Source organism: Pinus tabuliformis, chromosome J (genome assembly GCF_031772625.1).
Source record: "Pinus tabuliformis cultivar Carrire ecotype Pingquan chromosome J, CPIR1, whole genome shotgun sequence".
Classification (NCBI taxonomy): Eukaryota; Viridiplantae; Streptophyta; class Pinopsida; order Pinales; family Pinaceae; genus Pinus; species Pinus tabuliformis.
Window position 1 is genome coordinate 530,152 of NC_142295.1, and position 22,032 is coordinate 552,183.

Below are 22,032 nucleotides of genomic sequence, written 5' to 3' on the forward strand. Positions count from 1 at the left end.
TTAGGCTTATGCGAGTGAAATTATTAAGTGCAAGATTATGAACTTTAGGATTATGAAACTCACAAGAAAACACAATGTTAGATCTTTTGAACAATAGGAGCAATGTAACAACTACACCAATGGTAGATTCGCTTCAAAATCCAATGCACCAATGTTAGCTATCCTTTCCACAATATGCTATTAAACACTTCAAGAAACCTTAGGTAACTTATGTTCCAATTAACATGAGCAAAATGAACTTTTATAACAGTAGTGAGTTAACTTAATGCCAAATATGCCAAAAAAGTCCCAAAGTTATCTCTTACTCTTGATTTACTTAAGATGAAATGCAAACAGTGAAAATATGCTTATGTCATTGATTTACAGCAGACCTTAGTATACTTATGTAAGTCAGCAAATTTTCATGAAATAAACCAAATAACGACTATCTAATTGTTGCAATTGATTTATCAATGTATTAGATGATTTATTAGGTGTTTTTATGCCACTTAAGTGAGTTATATACCACTGTTAATGTAATGTTCAAATGGCTGTAAACAAGACAGTGAGGCAGTAAGGGTTAAAGGAATCAAACCAGTTGGCCCTTTGGCCTTGGAGATGATTAAAAAAATTTCCCAACACTTCTCTTATGAGATGACCACCTGCAACCACCAATGTTAGCTCAAAATCTTATGAATATGTTGCAACCTCAATATGTTAGAGGCAAAAAATTAAGCAATAACCCAATAGAATGATTAAAAGAGGCAAAGAAGCTAGGTAAGGGCTAGAAGAGGGGACCCTAGGGCTAGAGAGGTCAACGGCTAGGAGAAGAGGCCTAATAGGCCTTCTGTGAAGTTAGATGGAGGCCCTAAGGCCTACAACCTAGGGAAATAAGCCTCTAGGAGGCTGCCGTAAGGGATGAAGGGGTTGCTGAGGAGGGAGGAGGGAGCCCGAGAGGCCTGCTGCCAAGGAAAAGGTGGAAACGGAGAGGGCCGACGAGGATAGGAGGGCGGCAGAGGAGGGAGGAGGCCAAGAAGTTCTGCGGCTAGGGCTAAAAGCCCTAAGAAAGGCAATCACAAACCTTTCTAAGTCCGTGGCTATGGGAGGAAGCCCCTTAGGGGCTGCGACCAAGCCCCAAGGGCTGCCGCTAGGAGGCCGAGGCCTTTAGAGGGCCAAACGACTCCCTAAAAGGGAAGCCGAGGCCTCTAAGAGAGCCTTCAAGGGGATGACAAGGGAAAAGAAGGTTGTGGCTAGGGGTGGAGGCTTGATGCTAGGCCTAGAAGTCCTTAAAAAAAATTCGGACCCTTGCAAAAAGTTCAAATTTTCTTTAGATCTTCAAAATTCACCACAAATCGCCACAAAATCTTCCTTGAGGGTTGATGACTTCTCCTTAGGCTTGAGCGTTGAGCTTGGAGGAGAGATAGAGGGTGGATCTTGCCTTCCTAGGCCTAGATCCACCTCTAAGAACCCCAACGAAAAATTTCCAAGGGTAGAAACCCTTGAAACCCTTCCAAATTTTCAGAATTTGCTTGAGAAGTCACCTGCACAAATGAAAATAAAAATTTCCCCAAAACCCCAATATATACAAAATTTCAAATAAAACCCCAAACCCCAATTGTTGCAAAACAAGGGTTAGAAAAAATATTTTACAAAATATTTACACTTATCTACAAATATACAATGCTTGTAAAATGATTTTTTTTGAGAAATAATTTTTTAAATGAAAATGGATCAATGTGTTTCGAAAGTTATAGTATTAACCATAGCCTTTAGCAAAGTAAGAAAATCATATAAAAATTCCCACAACCAAACAAGGTCAGCTCTTCTCCAAAGTTTGTGAACTTGGAGCCCAAGGGCCGGTGTACCTGCAAATCTCTATATATTTCTTCAAGCAAACTTGTTAGACATATGGTGAATCAGATCACCTAAGATAGACCCAAAATCTACCAATAGAATGTTCTTATCACTGACAAATGAAATAACAAGCTTATATAAAAATTTAACACAATATAGGAAAGCACATAACCAACACGTACCATAGATCAATGGACAAAGAACACCATGAACTGAACCCCAAAGTCTTTTTATTATGATCTCAAACGTTCCCAACATATCAATGGATCAATACCAGTGTTACAAAATTACATAAACCAAAGCCAGAATTTTCATCATGATTTGAGAAGCAAAGCTTTCTATTTATAGAGAAATCTCTCCAAATGGAAAATAACGGCTAGTTGGATTGATCATCGTCAAAATCAACAAAGACAATATCGTTGATATTTGGAAATATCGCGATATTTTGTCTCCCTGAAAATATCACGATATTTCCGAAATATTGGCAATATTTCAGGAAAATATCGCACTACGATTGAAAAGATCGCCCAGCAACAGCAAAAAATTGCCGCCGCGGCTAGAAAAGATCATTTTTGTTTTTTTTCATTCATTTTCATTTCTAATCGCTGGAGAAGGAAGGGGAGAGCTTGCTGGCAAGGAGGATTTGAGTGTTGAATAGTCATTATCGCCACCAACAACGAAGATTTTGTTGATTTAAGATTGAAGAACAGTGAGACAATTTCATTTCTTCCATTAACAGGTATGTTCATATAAACCCCTATGTTAATGAATTTTTTGATAGTTTTTGGATTATTCTTGCTTGCCTATTTGCCTACAAACATTTTGCTTGTTTATTTTTCCATTTGCTATGATTTTGATGCCCATGAGAAAATGCAAAGGTTTTCTCCATATTTGGAAAGCAAACTCCATTTTTTTTAAACTTTCAAATGCACTCTCTTATTGTCATTTATGGTTTTTCATTGAATTCACATTGCAAATAATGTAGTAAAAAAAATATTTTGTAAAATGAGGTGGTTATTACTTATTAATTCCAATTTTTTTTGGTGCCCTAGGTTTGAGTTAGCTCACTACAAAATTCAAATATGCCAAAAGCCTTGGACCCATTTTGGGAGTATGGGGAGCCTAATGGTGGGACAAATCGGGCATATCTTACATGCAAATTGTGTGGGACCAAGATGACAAGAGGGGTTACACGATTGAAATACCATCTGGCTAGACTCACTGGACATGATGTTGGGATTTGTACAGTTTCTAGTCCAGAGCTTATACAAAAAGCTCTTGAGGCAATTGATGAAAAAGACAGAAACAAGGAAGAGACAAAAAGAAACAAGGCTGAATGTGCAGGTAGATATTTCGGGATATCTTCTCTTGATTTTGATGTTGAGGGTAGTGGGAGGGGCTCCACAGCATCACCTGCTACTGCTAGTGCGAGGTCATAATTTTTTGTTCTACGAACAGGACATGGATCACAACCTGGCATAAACTCACTTGTTAAAAAAAAGGAGAAGCAAGAAGCACATAGTCATGAGGAGGTGTCTTTTCTGGAGTGACTTACCTCTCAGCATCACCAAAAAACCAATCCATTTTGGCAACCAATGTGTGATGCTATTGCTGTTGTGGGCTCAGGGTACAAAGGTGCTACATATGACGAGTTGCGGGGGCCAATTCTTCAAGCAGAAAAGAAGGACATCAACTCTAGATTGGCGGAGTTGAAAAAAACATGGGAAGTTACTAGATGCACAGCAATGTCTCATGGTTGGACAGATAGGAAGGGTAGGACCCTTCTAAATTTCTTGGTACATTGTCCCAAAGGTACCATGTTTATTAAATCAGTGGATGCATCAGAACATATCAAAGATGCAACAACGATATGTGAGTTGTTAGATGGGTTCATTCGGGAGATTGGTGTGCAGAATGTGGTGCGAGTCATAACAAAAAATGCAACTAATTATGTGTCTGCCGGCAAGATGCTTATGGAGAGGCATCGCACATTGTTCTGGACTCCGTGTGCAGCACATTGTCTCGATTTGTTGCTTGAGGATATGGGGAAACTCTCCTTCATCAAAGAGGTGGTTGATATGGCTAGGAGCGTCTCCAAGTTTATTTATAACCATGCTTTTGTTCTTAGCCTCATGAGGAAGTTCACTAGAAACAAGGAGTTACGGCGTCCTGCGATCACATGTTTTGCCACAAACTTTATTACTCTTCAGTCTTTGCTTCGATGTCAGTTCGAGTTGAAGCAAATGTTTGTGTCTGATGACTGGCGTAATTGTAGATACAACAAGAGACAGGAAGGGAAAGCCATTGCAAAAATGGTGTACTTTGAGATGTTTTGGCATGGAGTAGAAGAAGCATGCTCAGTTATTGAACCTATAGTAAAGGTTCTCAGATTGGTAGATGGGGAGAAGCCTACAATGGCTTATTTGTATGAGGCCATGGATAGGGCCAAGGAGGCCATACGTTCTTATTATGCAGACAAGGGTTTTGCTTGCCTTGATAAGCATATGATGTTATGGGATGTGATTGATAGTCGGTGGACATGGATGCTTCATCGACCCATTCATGCAGCAACACTCTTCCTCAACCCCGCATTTTCATACAAATGTGGCTTTGATTTTGATGGCAAGGTGATGGAAGGGCTCCATTCCTGTATTCATAGGATGGTACCTGATCCTGAGCTTCGTAGCAAAATCAATCGCGAGATACAATTTTATTGGGATTGTGTTGGCCTATTTGGCTTTGATGATGCTATTAGGGAAAGGACCCTCTTCATGCCACGTAAGTGACAAGTCATCACTCATTAGAAATTAGAATTTTCAATTTAGAATTTCCTTACTTATAATTCTATTTTTTTAAAATTCAATTATGTAACTTTTATTTGAAAATTTAATTATGTTTTAAGTTTTTGAATTTTTTATTTTGTTGTAGATATTTGGTGGCGAAGCTATGGTGCAAGGGCACCAAATTTGCAGAAATTGGCCATAAGAATCTTGAGTCAAACATGTAGCTCTTCAGGGTGTGAGCACAATTGGAGTGTATTTGAGAAAATACACGCAAAAAAGCGCAACAGGTATAACTTTGAGCTCCAGCCTTCAGTTGAGCAATTACACTTATTGTAATTTTTAATTTTTAATTTATGACCTTCAAGTGTCAAGAGTTAAGACTCAAGACTCATTAGTTTTTTTGACACTTTTACAGGTTGGAGTTTGCACGCCTCAATGATTTAGTGTATGTGCATTACAACATCCGACTTCGAGTGAGGCAAATAGAAGTACCAATGGATCCAGATGCCATTTCCTTAGACAATATTGATGTATTGTCTCAGTGGAGGATGGAGTCTGAGGAGCGCATCTTGGAGGAGTCACCTTCATGGTTAGAGCGAGATGATCTATTAGAACAGAGGCAGCAAGAGGAGGAGGACTCGGAGGAAGAGCAGCGCTTGGAGGAGGAGCAGGAGGAGGAGGAGGAGGACACTGTGGGAACATCAGCGTCAACACCATCTGCTATAGATATAGGAGAGCACAGCTCCATACCTAGCACTCATTATTTGACATTAGGTGCAGAGGCAAGGCCAGGGCCTTCTACTACTAGGGGTAGGCCTGGCAAACAGCCCATCATGTTTTCCCATAAAAGGGGGAGAGGGCAGTGATTTCAAATAGATAGCTGCTAGTTTTATTTGTTTTGCTACATACAACTCATGATGATGAGATACTTTTATATATGTGATGTTATTTTGTATTGGTTCTCCACATTTGAGTCCTTGAATGGACAATTATCAGGGATCAACAGGATTTGGTATCGCCTTTGATGTATCATTTCTATTTGACATCATATATATCAGTGCTTTCTTCATATTTATGTGCCAATGTGTTTATTTCATGTTGTTATTGCTTTATATCAATGTTCCACCAAGACTCCGGTGCGGGGAGACGCGGGTGCGGGGAGACGCACAGGGGGGACGTGTGGGAGTACCCTCAAATTTTAGGGAAATTTCGGGGGTGCGGGGAGTCGTCGAGGTATATATATATATATATATATATATATATAATTCAAGTTGATATTCATTGTTCATTGTTCAATAATGAAAGCATAAAAATATTAAATAGACAATTGAAATTTGAGTCATTGATCCATCCTCATCATTCATTTTAATACATACATCATTCATATGACATACTCAAGTGACAAGTCTCATTATTGAATTAATTATTATTCATACATACCATGAGATTCGAAAAACAAAAATAAAAATCAATAATAAAATATTCAAATACATTGATCGATAACTCATTCAAATCAGCATTGCATGGAAATGGAAATGACTTTGGGTTGAAATGAAGTGAGCTTTTAACTTTAAGTTTTGCCTTTCATGTCTTTTAGGTTTAGGCTTTTAAGTTTTAGTTATTTAGTTTTAATTTTAATTTTTTTTTTAGACTTTTAAGTTTTAGTTATTTAGTTTTAATTTTAGTTAAAAAAAAATTAATGGTTTTGATTTTTGAATTTTTTTATTTTTAAGTCTTATTAGACAAATTTAAAGGGGGACGCCCAGGGGCACCCTTTTTGGGGAGTCTAGACTCCCACACTGAAGGGGGACGCCCAGAAGCACCCTTTTTGGGGAGTCTAGACTCCCAAACTAAAGGGGGACGCCCAGAAGCACCCTTTTTGGGGAGTCGTGGGGAGTCGAGACTCCCACACTGGGGAAACGCACCCCCTTGCGTCTCCCCAAGACTCCCCAAAAAGGGTGCGTGGGGAAACGCACCCCCAAGAGACTCCCCGTCCCGGGTGCGTGGGGTGCGAGGGGTGCGCGCACCCAACCCTGGGGGACGCGTCCCCGTGGAACACTGCTTTATATGTTTAAAAATCTGAAAAAAATGAATATATTATACATTTTTTATGCTTGCCGATATATGTTGATATTTTCGCCAATAAGATGTTTTCTGGATCGTTGCCGATATTTTGTCGATACCGATATTTGCAACACTGGTCAAAATAATCTCATCCATTGATAATAATTTGATCACCTTTTAATCTCTGTTGTCGAAAATATTTATTTTGAGGAAAATTTTGAATTTCTCATAAAACCCATATTTTATTAATCCAAAAATTAATTTTTTGGATTAATTCTTCAAAATTTTGACTTTGACTTAACCAACAATGTCCAAGGGCTTAATTTATCTTAAAAAATCCATTTTTTCCTTGGTGAGAGACCTTCAAAAATTAACTTTTTTTAACCCATGAATTTTTTGGTCATTTTCCACTTGGAGAAAATTAATTTCTTTAAAATTATTTTGACTCTAAATTAGTTAATTTTTTGGCTTAGGAATTAATTTTATTAGCTAGAAAAATTAATTAATTGACACAAGAGGGGATTAATTATTTTTTCCACCCTCAAATATTTTAGCCATGGTGTCTAATTATGAAGGGACTATGCATTAAAATATTTTTTACATCAAATATTACAAATTCATCCCTCAAAGGGGGAATACACGTTTACAAATAGACCTGCAAAATAATTACCCAATTCTACGACACAATATGATCTAGTAGACCACGTGATTTGTAATAAAATAATTTAGCCAAATAACTTAAATTATTCCCAAAGTACTTTTACAAAGACTCCATATAACACTAAAACTCACCTAACCCCTTGTCAATAAATTCCACCCTATCTTTGGGGTTTAAGTTGAAGGAAAAACTCTGTTGATTATTCGTGTTTAGAAACACACATAATGCCATGAGGTTAAAAAACCTCCTAGGATGAAATTCATGGAAAAAATAAAAGGCTTACCTAGGTGTTGCTACATAATTAAACGGTCATACTAGTCATTTACATTACAACTTGCAAAATTTGGGTTTACAATGATACAATAGTGTGCTGGCTGATGATTCCGTCTGTTGAAAAATTTTGTACACTGCTTCCTTGAACTTGTGACAAAATGGGTGCAACAATACCTTAGATGTAGTTGGCCACAACAGGTCGTATTTGGAAAGATTGGACATAGAGTTATGAAAGACCTCTATTTTGCTATGACAAGAAAAGGCAACCTTAGAAAACAAAGTTTATAACACCCATCGTAGGGAGACTTAAGAGATGGTGGGAGGTTCGACGCATGGAAGACAAAGAGATTTACAAGTTTCAAGAGATATGTAAAGCAAGCATGTTTGAAGTCTCAAATTTTAGTCTGGATGATAGTTAACCAAGTATTGCAATCAAAGTAAGGATTCATAAATTAGGACCAAAAGATGTCCTTTTGTGTTATTTTTCAAAAGGATACAACTTGGGGATAAATAGTAGATAGGGATCTAGGATCTCTCACGAATATGCAACCCTATTTGTTGGGCCTCTTAGTTGGAAGGGAGTGATTTTAAGGGATGTGTAGATGATCACAAAATATGGTAGTGAGATATGGATCACTCTTACGCTGAGAGGGATATTATATCTTTGGAGAAGACCGTGTTTTTTAAAATATACATTTTTTAAAGTTGAATTGGCTACACAATTTCAACGGTGTGAAATTGTATAGGAAACATATAGATTCTATAGAGAATGATGATATGACAGATGTACAACTTTCTTATTTCTTGAGAGGGTGTCATCTTGGTTTCCATATAGCTATGAAATGATGTTTTTGATCCAATGTTAATGCCTTTTCTGTCTGCTTACAAGCTCATGTTGGTATTTATGTAGTAAATGTCGAAATCTCAAGCTTAAGAGCTATACGATTTAGAGGAGTAAACATAGATTGTACATATACAAGAAGACAATCTAAACTGTGAACCTCTAGTACCAAAAGATACACTTCTTGACACCATAACAAGGACTATCAGACAAAAGAAAACCATAACATATTTTCTTGGTTGGAAAGATCTTGTCTTCGCAGGCTAAATGGTTGGCACAAGGCACTTTTGCACAAAAGTTCTACAAAATTTGAAGGTAATTTCTTCCTAAGAAGAGAAGAATCATGACTACCTTGGCAGTTGTACCATCTATCCTAATTTCTAAGTACACATTAAATGTATAAAATATAATATGCATTTTAGTAAATTTCCCCAGTTATCTAACTTAGGATTAGAGAACATGCGACTGAACAACAATTTAGCTAGTCCATAGTTGGTCAACTCCACAAAGAGAACTATTGTAGTTGCAAATCAATATCTTCATGGCGGGGGAAAGTTGAAACTAATTATAGTTTTGTACTTCATGATCCCACAGTTAGGAGGTAATTATTTCCTAAGAAGGGAGGAATCACAAGGTACCTTAGTAGTTGTACCATCTATCTCGAGTACACATTAAGTGTCTAAAAATATAGTAGACATTTTTGCAAATTTTCTGACTTATCTTAGGATTAATAGACATATGATTGAACAACACTTTAGCTAGTCCACAGTCAATCAATTCTTTGGAGCGAAAAGCTTAGTAATTGACAGAGAATATATATATATATATATATATATATATATATATATATATATATATATATATATATACACACACTTGAATGATGAATGTTACATAGAAGGGCCCCTGGCTTATATACCGCCTCAGGTGCCTCTTGGTGAAAGGGCATGATCTTCTGATGTCCTTTTGCCTAATTAAGCTATAATTACAAAATTATTAATTTTTTACATAACATTGCCTTCTTCGCGAAAAGATGCTTTGTCCTCAAAGCATATGTAACGACGAGTGTTGTTTATGAGACGCTTGTGTCTCCTAGGAAGTTTCTTCTTTTGGTAGGTCTTTCCACTTAATCAAGTATTCTTTGACTACTTGTGATTGCAACTCCTTTTCCCTAGTGGAGATGATACCTTCTGGTTTTAAAATGATCTTCCCTTCATCATCTAATGTCGGCAGTGTTGTTTGTGCCACATGGTGTTTACCAAGGGATTTTTTAAGGCAAGATCCATGGAAGACGTGTGAACATGACTTTTATCAGGAAGGCTTAAATTGTATGCTACTTCACTGATCTTTTTGTTAATCTGGTACAATCCATAGAACCTTGGTGCCAATTTGTTTTTTCCCTTATGTTTAGGACAACTGCAAGTAAGGTTGGTGTTTAACAAATACCCATTCTCCAACTTCAAATTCTCTTATTGTTCTGTTTCAGTCAGCTTGCTACCTCATACGATTTCTTGCAATATTTATATTTTCCTTTAGTGCTTGGAAGACTTTTTGTGTTTCTTCTACATGATTTTTTACTGCTGGAAGTTGTCTCGATAATGGAAAGGTCCTTCCATTTAGGAGGTTTGTAATCGTATAGAGCTTGAAATGGAGTCATTTAAACAGTAAGTGGAATTGTACCACCATTCGGCGAGATGTAACCATTGAGCCCACTTATTTTGTTTGTCTGTTGCATAACAACGTACGTAGGCTTCTAAACATTTATTGACAACTTATGTTTGATCATCTATTTGAGGATGGTATGCTGAACTCATGTTGAGGTAGGTTCCTATATATTCTAAAAAATACCCTCCAAAAATTCCCTTCGAATTTGGCATCTCTATTGCTAACAATGACCTTGGGAAACCCATGTAATTTGTAGACATTCTTGTAAAATATCTCAGTGATTTGTTTTGCTGAGTCTGATTTCTTCATTCCTATAAAATGTGCATACTTGGTGAGTCTGTCGACTACTACGAGAATTTTGTCTTTGCCATTAGACACGGGTAACCCTTCGATAAAATCCATTGATATTTCTTCCCACTTTTGGTTAGGAATATTTAAGGGATGGAGCAGACCGGGTGTCATAATGTTCTCATTCTTATTTCTTTGACATTTATCACATTCTGCTACATATATTTGAATTTCATTATTCATTCATTTCCAAAAAAATGATTGGCATGCATTATAGTAGGTTTTAAAGAAATCTACATGTCCCACTGATAGTGAATCATGGGACTCCTTGAGAACTTTGGATTTAAATTTGGAATTTGGACTTAGGTAAATTCTTCCCTTGTACCACAAAATATCGTTTTTCCATTCAAATTTTGAATTATGAGGAAGGTTATTGATTATAGCACTTGTTTCTAGATCCTTTGCATATTCACTTCGAATTTCATTAAGCCATTCTAGAATTACAACTGAAATTGCAAGTAATGACGATTCTTCATCTTTCCTGGATAGAGCATCTGCTACTATGTCGTCTTTCCCATTTTTATGTAATATATCCATGTCGAAAGCAACAATTTTTTCGATCCATTTTTGTTGTTCTGTAGAGAGTGTTTTCTGCTGGAGGAGGTAATGAAGACTATATGGTCTGTTCGTACTAAGAATTTACTTCCCAAAATAGATAGTCTCCATTTGACTAATGCGTGCATAATGGCGAGCATTTCTTTGTTGTATGTAGACTTGAGGCATTCTCGCTTGCTAAGCTTCCTACTTTCAAAAGCTATTGGATGACCACCCTGCATCAATACTGCTCCTGAAGGCTTTGAAAAATATGGAATTGCTAATACAGGTGCCTTGAACATAATTTCTTTTAAGTCTTCAAAACATTTTTTTTGCCTTATCATCCCATTGAAAGGAGTTCTTTTTCAACAATTTTGTTAAGGGTGTGGATACATGAGCATAGTTTTTAATAAACCTTCGATAGTACCCAGTCAACCCTAAGGATCCTCTTAATTTGGAGATGTTAACTGGTTTGAGCCATTCTTTTATAGCCTTGATCTTATTAGGATCTACTTTTACTCCCTTCCTTGGATATTATGTGTTTGAGGTATGCTATGTTCGTTTTTGTAGCATCGAATGTGTTCTAGCCATGAAACTTTGAGGAGAGGCTAGAATACATGTATTCTCCAAAACCTTAAAATCGTTTATGGAAATTCCACTTAGAGATGACTTAATTAAAATAATTAATCTTTTTTTAATGGTACCTAAGTCTAAACTTAGGAAAATCAATTAATTAAAGAGTATTAAAGTCATGGTGAGAATCTTCTAGAAGAAGACATGGATCAAGTTCTAGTTAATCTTAGCCATCGATTATGTTTTAATCTTGGCCATTGAAGCCTCAATGAGAGATTATAAGAAGAAATTTGATGGGGGTTGGAGAGCACACTTGCAGAGTTTGATTTTGCTGAGAAATTGATTTTCTGAGTAGCAGTTGTGTGTTGTCGGAAGTGATTTAGCGAAGTCGAAGCAGTGAGAGAGGGGCAGGGATAGTAAGGCCGAAAGGAAGTTTCTCCAGTCTAATGAGTGTAAAGCAGAGAGGTAGAGAGTGCCACAGAGAGGCAACGCAGAGCTTCAGAGGGAGATTTGTATTTTGTTGAGGAGAAGTCAAAATTCAGTGCTATAAGCCGGAGTGGGAGCTCAGAGGCCAAGAGGATCAATTTTCCAGATAACAATTAATCAATTAGCAAGAGAGACGCTGGTCCGAGTTGTGGGATGCAGATCTACGTAGGTTGAAACAGAGGCAACATAGAGGCAACAAGGGGCAGCGCATCTTGAGCCAAGGTTAGTGTCGGATCACCGGTGGGTGTGAGATTTTTCTCACTAGATCTCTTGTCAGTTATTTCTCTGTATGGAAAGCTAGATTTGAGCTTCAATAGATTTGTACTCACATTTACTACTGCATAATAATAAAGCCTTCAGCTACTGCACCGGTTTTCCCAAGTTGGGTTTTTCCGGGGATATTGGTCCAAAAATAACGGTGTTTTATTGTGTTTGTGCATCTATTCTTCCAATGTTTTTGTTTCTTCCGCAATATTTATATTGTGAAGGTTGCAGTGTATATGTTTCGATATTTGCCGTAGGAAACTACAAATAATTTGTTTGATTAATTTAACAAATAGGAGAAACATTATCAGTTGCTACAGTAGGATTCCATATTTCGGAATTTTCACACTCTACCTCTTCTTTTCCAAAGGTGCATTTGGACAACTTTGCATAGAACTGATGTTCTTTTAATATAGTGAGAACTTGCTCCAAATGTCGTAAATGCTCTGTCCATGTTTTACTATAGATTAGAATATTGTCAAAGAACACTAACACAAGCTTTCTTAAATATGGATGAAATACCTCATTCATGGTGGCTTGGAAGGTTGCTGGAGAATTAGTTAATCTGAAGGGCATTACCTTAAATTCATAATGACCTTCATGTGTTCGAAAAACAATCTTTGCTATGTCCTCTAGCCTTATTCTGATTTGGTAGTATCTCGATCTCAAGTCCAATTTTGAAAAATATTGGGCTCCATGAAGTTCATCTAGCATTTCATCTATAAAGGGAATCAAAAACTTGTTCTTAATCATTACCTTGTTCAGTCCTTGATGATCTACACACTAGAATCACCAGAGCAGCGTATGGGCTTCTACTTTTTGTGATGATTCCACACTTCAAAAGATCTTGGACTAATCTTTCGATTTCAGTTTTTTGATGATGTGGATATCTATACGGCTTGATGTTGACAAGGTTTGACCCTAATTTGACTTCGATTATGTGCTTGATTTCTCTTTTAGGAGGCATCTTCATAGGAAGATCTTGGAACACCTTTTTGTGTTTTTGAATAAGCTTTTGAACTTCAGATGGTAGTTCTTGAATTTCATATGGTTCTTCGCTAATCAATCTTGAAGTCAACATCTCCATCTGATGACACTGCAGTACATACACTGTTGCTCCTTTCTGGATCAGCTTCATCATCTGGTATGATGATACGATTTGATTATGAGGGGGTTGGCTCCCATCTAAATTTTATAAATTGCTTTTGATGGTTGGCAAAGTAAGTGCCTAGGGTTTGTAGCCATTGGATGCCTAGGACCACATCCACTCCTCCTAATGGTACAATGTAGAACAGAGCTTCTAGATTGTAGTCTCGAATTTGTAATTTGACTTTATGGCATTTCCCCACTTTTTCAATTTTACTTCCGTCAGCTACCATGACTTTCATGTTGGGCATGGGATATGTGAAAATGTTGACCCTTTTCGCCATATTTTAGTCCAAAAAGTTGTGGGTGCTGCCGGTATCTATCAGAACCATTACATTTCTCTTTTTCATATGTCCTTTTAACTTTAATTTCTGGGGCTGAGATATTGCTATCATGGCTGATAATGACACTTGCGGAATATTTTCGCTATTTGATTTTGGAGAAAATTGTGGAGAATCTTCAACTTCTTCCATGTCTGATTCTTCACTATCTGAATCATTGGTTGCTTCACATGTATATAGGTTCTTGGTCTCTTTTCCCTTAGCACTTATATGTTTAGAATCCCATTTTTTGCCACAACGTTTGCACTTACCTTCTTTCATTCTTTGCATTTCCAAATTTGTTTTTCCTCCTTCACGCAATTGAGGTAGAACATACTTTGTATTATTCACATTAGTAGTTTGGAAAAATATTCGTCTATACTCTTTCAACTTTTGGCATTTGTATTCTTTCGAACTTCTTTTCTACAACTTTTTCTTTTTGTCTTGCTTCTTCTATAGAGGTGATGTCATGGAGCTTAAGCTCATCCTAGAGGTGTGGTTTGGGTGTCGTAACGTATGATTGAATAAGACAAGTTTCTGATAAACTAGGTACTTGTGTAGCTAGAGTTTCCTATTCTCTAGTGTATTCGTCCACATCTCCTTTTTGTTGCAGCCTAGTGAGTGCTAAAAAGAACTCTTCTTCTTTGACACCTTAGAACCTCTTAAAAAATGCATTTTTGAACTTCTTCCAACTGATAGTATGTGTCATTTTCTTCCACCACATATACTAATTATATGCTTCGCCTTCCATTTGCATGAATACATGCCCGATCTTTTCATCATCAATGTTAATACAGTAAATCTCGAAATATTCTTATGCTTTATTAAACTATGCAACATTTTATTTCTTGTTACCGTCAAATTTCGAAAGCTCAAGTTTTGCTCTTCATTGATATGTAGCAACTGTTGGTGTGAAGAAGGGGTATTGATTCGAGAGCTACATATTTGCACATTTATCCAACTTAACCTTCTTCCTTAATGGATCCTAATTTTTTTTTTTTAATATGAAAACTCGTTTTTTTAATATAACTTTTTATTGTTTATTTTATAATTTAATAATTATAAGGTTGATTAAATATATGTATATATATATAATTATATAGTTAAATATTAATTACATTATAAAGTTATTAAATATTAATTAATTATAAACTTTATAACCATTAATATTAGAAATATATAACAAATAAATATAACTATATATACGTATATAGACTATATGCAAATCAAATAACTAAAGGAACGTGTTTGAACAGGTTTGAAGGCCGAGAGAATGCGACGCGACTGTCGAGGTCAACGAATGACGGATCAGGTGAATGGAATAAGCCAGACAAATAGGACTGGACAGTCGTGATAGAGAGTGGAAGGGAATGTTGGAAGACTGGTTGTGGCAGAGACGAACAACGACTAGGTGTGAGCAGAGATAGCGGAGAGGGGGGGGCTGGTAGCACGGTAGTCGGGACCTGTCAGACCCTAGAAAGCGACGGAGGGAGCACGATAGATGACGGTGTGGTCAGACAGGGAAAACAGAGGCAATGGGGCCGGCGATGGTGGATGACCACGGGAAACACGTAGAGAACGAAGGTGAACAACAACTGAATAGGTGAAAGTGGAATAGCGAGTAACATTGGCTGGAAGCGATTTGTTGGCCTGGACGACCGCTCTGATACCAGATGGAGCGAAAAGCTCAGTAATTGACAGAAATAAATAAATAAATAAATATATATATATATATATATATATATATATATATAATGAATGTTACATAGAAGGGCCCTGGCTTATATACCACCTCAAGTGCCTCTTGGTGAAAGGGCATGATCTTCTGATCGTGCCCTTTTTCCTAATTAATCTATAATTACAAAATTATAATTTTTTTACATGACATTCTCCAAAGAGAAGAATAGTTGTAGTTTCAAATCAGTATCCTCACAAAAAGGGGGAGTGGAAAGTACTTATAGTTTTGTACATCATGGTTCCCACAACTGGAAAATACATTGGATGAGACAAAGTTTATATTCGATTACCTCATATTTTCACACATTCATTACACATTTTGAGGAATACAAGTTTGTCATATTCCTTTCCAATCAAGTATCCTTTAATCACTCAAAAGTTAGCCTTCTCATCTTGCTCCACCTCTGCATTCCTTCCCTTTTTAGTTGTGATCTATCATCTGATACCCCATGTTAGGTCCCTATAATACTAGTGATGCCCCCATTAATATTGTAGTTGTATCCCTTATTAATATTATTGTGCTCCTATTGTCCCCATATTGTTATTACTGTGCCCCATAGAATCCCTTTATTGTTATTTTTGTGCCTTTATATTATTATTGTTAGGTCGGCTTGGTTATATTGTGACCCCTTAGACTCCTATATATAGAAAGGAGGTTTTGTCATTTGAATCATCCAAGAATTGTTCATTTGTGTAATGTAAAGGAGGTTGCCCCTTCGAAGAGGCTGAATTATAAGGCATTGATCTATTTTTTCTATCTTTTTGTGAGCTGGTTTCATAACATTTGGTATCAGAGCTTTGGATTCTAGGGTTTCGCTACTCCAAATAGGTCATTGTGGCATTTTAGCTATAACTTTCTTTCTGCAACATTTCAGAAGCGAAACAAAAAACCCATTTGAGACGAAATCGTGCTGAACCTCGGGTCTGAATTTCAGAACTTTTCGCACTATATTTGCAGAGATATGATCTGCGGAATTTGGCCCTTTTGCAGACTCCTGAATTACATTCCAAATAGGCAACATTGGGAAAATCATCATAACTTTTGTTTCGAGCATCAGATTGAAATTTCGTAAGAAGTTACAGAAAGAGGACGGACTGTAGTTTCTTGTGTATATTTTTCAGATACTAAGGTCAAAACAGTGACACGTGGCACTTCATACAAGTTCGATCTTCTGGAAATGTCTATAATTAGGTCATCTTGGGAGATTGTGCATAACTCTGCCTTGGAGAATCTAAATTCGATCAGACTGGTGGCATTGGAAAGAGGACACAGAGGGCTACTGCAAGTTGCAATTTCAGAACAGGATGATCCAAAATTACAGAGATACATATCAAGCTCCTACAAAGTGAAAAAAGGTGTGTAGTTTTTTTTCAAATTTTTGCATAAGCTTGGTTTGAAAAATTAGTTTGAAGGAATTCAAAGGGCATAGTAAAGCATTATTATCGGCAATTGATGCCCCGAGGAAAGAAAATGCCAACACCTAGTAAGCAACCTGAAAGCTCTAGCATGACTCATGAAGAAGAGGAAGAAATGCAACATGATATATAAAAATTACGAGACCAAGTGCAACAAGTGTCACTTGCACAAAAAGTAACAAAATCTAAGATGGATGGTTTAAAGAAAGATGTAGAAGCTAAGATGGATGGTTTAAAGAAAGGCGTAGAAGCTAAGATGGATTGTTTAAAGAAAGGCGTAGAAGCTAAGATGGATGGCATGGAAGCTAAGATGAATGGCATAGACGCTAAAATGGATGGCATGGATGATAAGATGGAAGAATTGAAGATAAATTTGAATAAGTTGCTACAAGAAATGGTCACTAATGGTGAAAGGGTAGTAAAGGAAATTCATGATGAGAACAAAAGAAATGTTAATCATGATTTCATAGACTCTAATGTTGGATCAAAGACCCACCATATTCCAAAAATTGATATGAGAAAGTTTGATGGCAAGGATCCCACAACATGGATATTAGGAGCAAATTTTCGATCTCAATAATGTGCAAAACACACAAAAGGTACGTATTGCAACTTTATATTTGGAACCAAATCAGTTTGTATGGTATCAATGGCTTTGCTCTCGTAAACAAATTATCACTTGGGCAATTTTTAGGGAAGAATTGACAACACATTATGAGGATACAAAAAGCAACACTTTTTTTAGCCAATTGATAAGTCTCAAACAAAAGGGTTCACTAATGGAGCGCATTGAGGAGTTCCAAAAATTGAACATAAGGGTAAAAAATATTCCAGAGGAGCATAGGATTGATGTGTTCATAGAGACTTTAAAGGATAATATCCAACATGATGTTCGCCTTTGGGAACCTGATTCATTAAATAAGGCATTTAGGTTAACAAGAAAAATGGAAAGAAAAATTATGGCAACCAGGAAGCATACCACTCACAACTATAAATATGGAAGTGTTGTTGCCCCTAGCCTTCCACAACCTATAAGGTTGACACCACAACAATTGGAAGAAAAAAGAGCAAAAGGGCTTTGTTACAATTGTGATAACAAATACACTAAAGGTCATAAGTGTGCTGAGAAGAAATTATTCTACATATATTGTGAAGAGGAAGAAGTAAATGAGCAAGAAAGGTCAAAAGAAGAGGATATACTCCAAGAACAAAGTCTAAATAAATCCGACCATATCTTGTAATGCATTGGTTGGAATTACCACTCCTCAAACCATCAAAATAGAAGGACAAATCAAGAAGAAAAAGGTAATTGTGTTGATTGATTCAGGAAGTACCCACAATTTTATTCATTGTAAGATAACAAAAGAATTGAATTGCTTCCTATATCTAGCACCAGAGTGTCAAGTGATGGTTGCAAATGGAGGAACGATAAATTGCTCTGGAAAGTGCCATAATATCAAGCTATCCATGGAAGAATATGTATTGAATAGCCCAATGCTTTCCATTCCAATGGGAGGTGCTGATGTTGTACTAGGAGTCCAATGGCTACAGTCCTTGGGTACTTTTAACTTTCAAGAACGTTTCATGAAATTTTATGCGGAAGGAAAGGAAGTTGAATTAAGGGGTATTGCAGGGAAACCAGGAAAGATAATAAGCTCTAACGGTATGACAAAGCTTCTAGAAAGGGAACAACGAGGTGTAATTGCACAATTATGTTCACTAGATGTTTCCACATTGAAATCATCTATTTCTCCAGATCTCCAAAAAGTTTTGGACAATCATTCCAAGGTATTTGAGACTCCCAAAGGTCTCCCACCTATTCGTGATCATGATCATGCTATTCATTTTATTCCAAGAAGTGTTCCTCCAAACATCAGGTCGTATAGATATCCCTATGCCCAAAAGAGTGAAATTGAACGTATGGTTGCAGAAATGCTTGAGGTTGGTATAATTCAACCTAGCCAAAGTTCTTTCTCTGCTCCAGTAGTATTGGTGCACAAGAAGGATGGATCATGGCGCATGTGTCCGGATTATAGGGAGCTCAACAAGCTCACTATTAAAGATAAGTTTCCCATTCTTGTCATTGATGAATTATTGGATGAATTGCATGGATCAATTTACTTCACCAAGTTAGATCTTCGTTCAGGATATCATCAAATCAGAATGAAGACTCAAGACATTCCGAAAACAACATTTAGAACTCACAAGGGTCACTATGAGTTTTTGGTCATGCCTTTTGGCCTTACCAATGCACCTTCTACATTTCAAGGTTTGATGAATTCCATTTTCAAACTCTTCCTTAGAAAATTTGTGTAAGTATTTTTGATGATACACTAATCTACAGCAAGTCTTGGAAGGATCATGTTGAACACGTTGACAGGGTGCTACAACTATTGGAGGAGAAACAATTATATGCAAAAAGATCCAAATGTTTCTTTGGAGTACAAGAGGTGGAATATCTGGGTCATATTGTATCTCATGAAGGAGTTAAGGTAGACCCTAGCAAAATTAAAGCCATTAAGGAATGGGAAATACCCACATCCATAAAGAATTTGCGAGGATTTCTCGGGTTGACAGGGTATTATCGCAAGTTTGTTAAGAATTATGGGAAAAGAGCAGCACCTCTAACAACATTGTTGAAGAAAGATGCATTTTCATAGACTCCAGAAGCAACAAAGGCCTTCGAATATCGTAAAGAGGCAATGTGCCAAGCACCGGTCTTAGCTACACCAGACTTCACAAAAACCTTTATTGTGGAATGTGATGCTTCCGGAAATGGAATTGGTGCTGTTTTAATGCAAGATGAAAGAGGTGCTGTTTTAATGCAAGATGAAAGACCCATTGCTTTCGAAAGTCGTCCAATCAAGGGAAAGTATTTACACAAAGCTATTTATGAGAAGGAAATGTTGACAATACTACATGCACTTAAGAAATGGCGACCCTACCTAATGGGAAGACACTTCAAGGTAAAAACGGATCATGATAGCCTTAAATACTTTTTAGAACAAAGATTATCCTCTGAAGAACAACAAAAATGGGTCACAAAGATATTGGGTTATGACTTTGAAATCATATACAAAAAAGGGAAGCAAAATGTTGTGGTAGATGCACTCTCAAGAAAGGATGAGGATGTGGAAGCATTGTTGTGCGCCATTTCTATTATCCAACCAGATTGGATAAACGAAACAAGGGAGGAATAGAAGAATGACGAAGAAGTGTGGGAACTTATTCGAAAGTTACAACAAGATTCCAGTACATCTGATACATTTAGCTGGAAAAATGATTCATTATGGTACAAAGATCGCTTATACCTCTGTAAGAATTCCCAACTCAAACAAAAGATTCTTCTGGAATTGCATGCTTCTCCCTTAGGAGGGCACTCAGGATTTTTAAAAACTTACCACAGGGTTAAGAAGGAATTTTTTTGGGATGGCCTTAAATCGGATATTCAAAAGTTTGTGGCGGAATGTTTGGTATGCCAACAAAATAAAGCTAAAACAATTAAGACACCAGGTCTACTACAACCTTTATCCATTCCAAGCCAATGTTGGGAGGAGGTTTCAATGGAATTTATCATAGGTTTACCCAAGTCTGAGGGAAAGAGTGTCATCATGGTAGTAGTTGACAGACTTACCAACTATGCACACTTTTGTGCATTATCACATCCATTTAAAGCCAGTACAGTTTCTACGGCATTTATGGAAACAATTCAAAAGCTACATGGAAACCCAAAGATTATTGTAAGTGACAGAGATCCCATTTTTACAAGAAATTTTTGGACAGAATTATTTTCTTGTCTTGGTACTCAGTGAGCTCATAGCTCATCGTATCATTCTCAATCTGATGGGCAAACAGAGATAGTAAACAAATGTTTGGAAGGATATCTTCATTGCTTTGTGTTCGATAAACAGACACAATGGGTCAAATGGTTGCCTTTGGCTGAATGGTGGTATAACACTTCTCTCCATACTACAACAAAAATGACCCCATTTATGGCACTTTATGGATATCAGTCACCATCCATCACATGATATTTAAGAGAAAATTCTAAGGTTCAAGCAGTGGAACATCACATCGAGCACCAACAACAAGTTCTCCAACTCTTAAAGGATAACCTCGTGTTGGCGCAGAATAGAATGAAACAACATGTAGATCAACATCGCAGTGAAAGAAGTTTTGATGTAGGTGATTGGGTATTCCTACGGCTACAACCATATAAACAAATGTCCCTCAAGCAAGCTAAGAAGAATAATAAATTGTCATCAAAGTATTATGGTCCATACAAGGTGTTGCAAAAGATTGGTACTATGGCATACAAATTGGAGCTTCCTGCAGCTTCTCGAGTGCACCCAATTTTGCATGTTTCATTTTTAAAGAAGGTTATAGGCAACAAGCTCCCAGTTCAAACAATATTGCCAGAACTTGACGAGGAAGGAAAAATTATATTGGAGCCGGAAGCAGTCATAGAAACAAGAACTCGACAACTACGAAATCGATCCATTTTAGAGTATCTCATCAAGTGGAAGAAATTATCCGTTGAAGATTCCACATGGGAGGATGAGAGTTTTATACAGAAGCATCCAGAACTACTCAAGCGTTGAGGACAACACTTTTTTGAAGGAGAGGGGCATATTAGGTCCTTATAATACTAGTGATGCCCCCATTAATATTATAGTTGTATCCCTTATTAATATTGTTGTGCCCCTATTGTCCCCATATTGTTATTACTGTGCCCCATAGAATCCCTCTATTGTTATTTTTGTGCCTTTATATTATTATTGTTAGGCCGGCTTGGTTATATTGTGACCCCTTAGACTCCTATATATAGAAAGGAGGTTTTGTCATTTGAATCATCCAAGAATTGTTCATTTGTGTAATGTAAAGGAAGTTGCCCCCTCGAAGAGGCTAAATTATAAAGCATTGATCTATCTTTTATATCTTTTTGTGAGCTAGTTTCATAACACCAAAGGTGATGCCATACTTCACCATTGTCACCACTACCCAACACCTACCTCACACAAGCATCCTTTATGTATAATAAAGTGGGCTTGTTTCTTTCTTTCATTGTTTTTCAAAGCACTTAGACACTTC

General features: G+C 36.9%; 1 protein-coding gene across 4 annotated transcripts in view; it reads right to left on the reverse strand.

Annotated features, from left to right (window-relative positions):
* LOC149225112 (phospholipid-transporting ATPase 3-like) overlaps positions 1-22,032 on the reverse strand; it is a 471,966-nt gene that overhangs the window by 26,567 nt on the left and 423,367 nt on the right. The window lies entirely within an intron of this gene.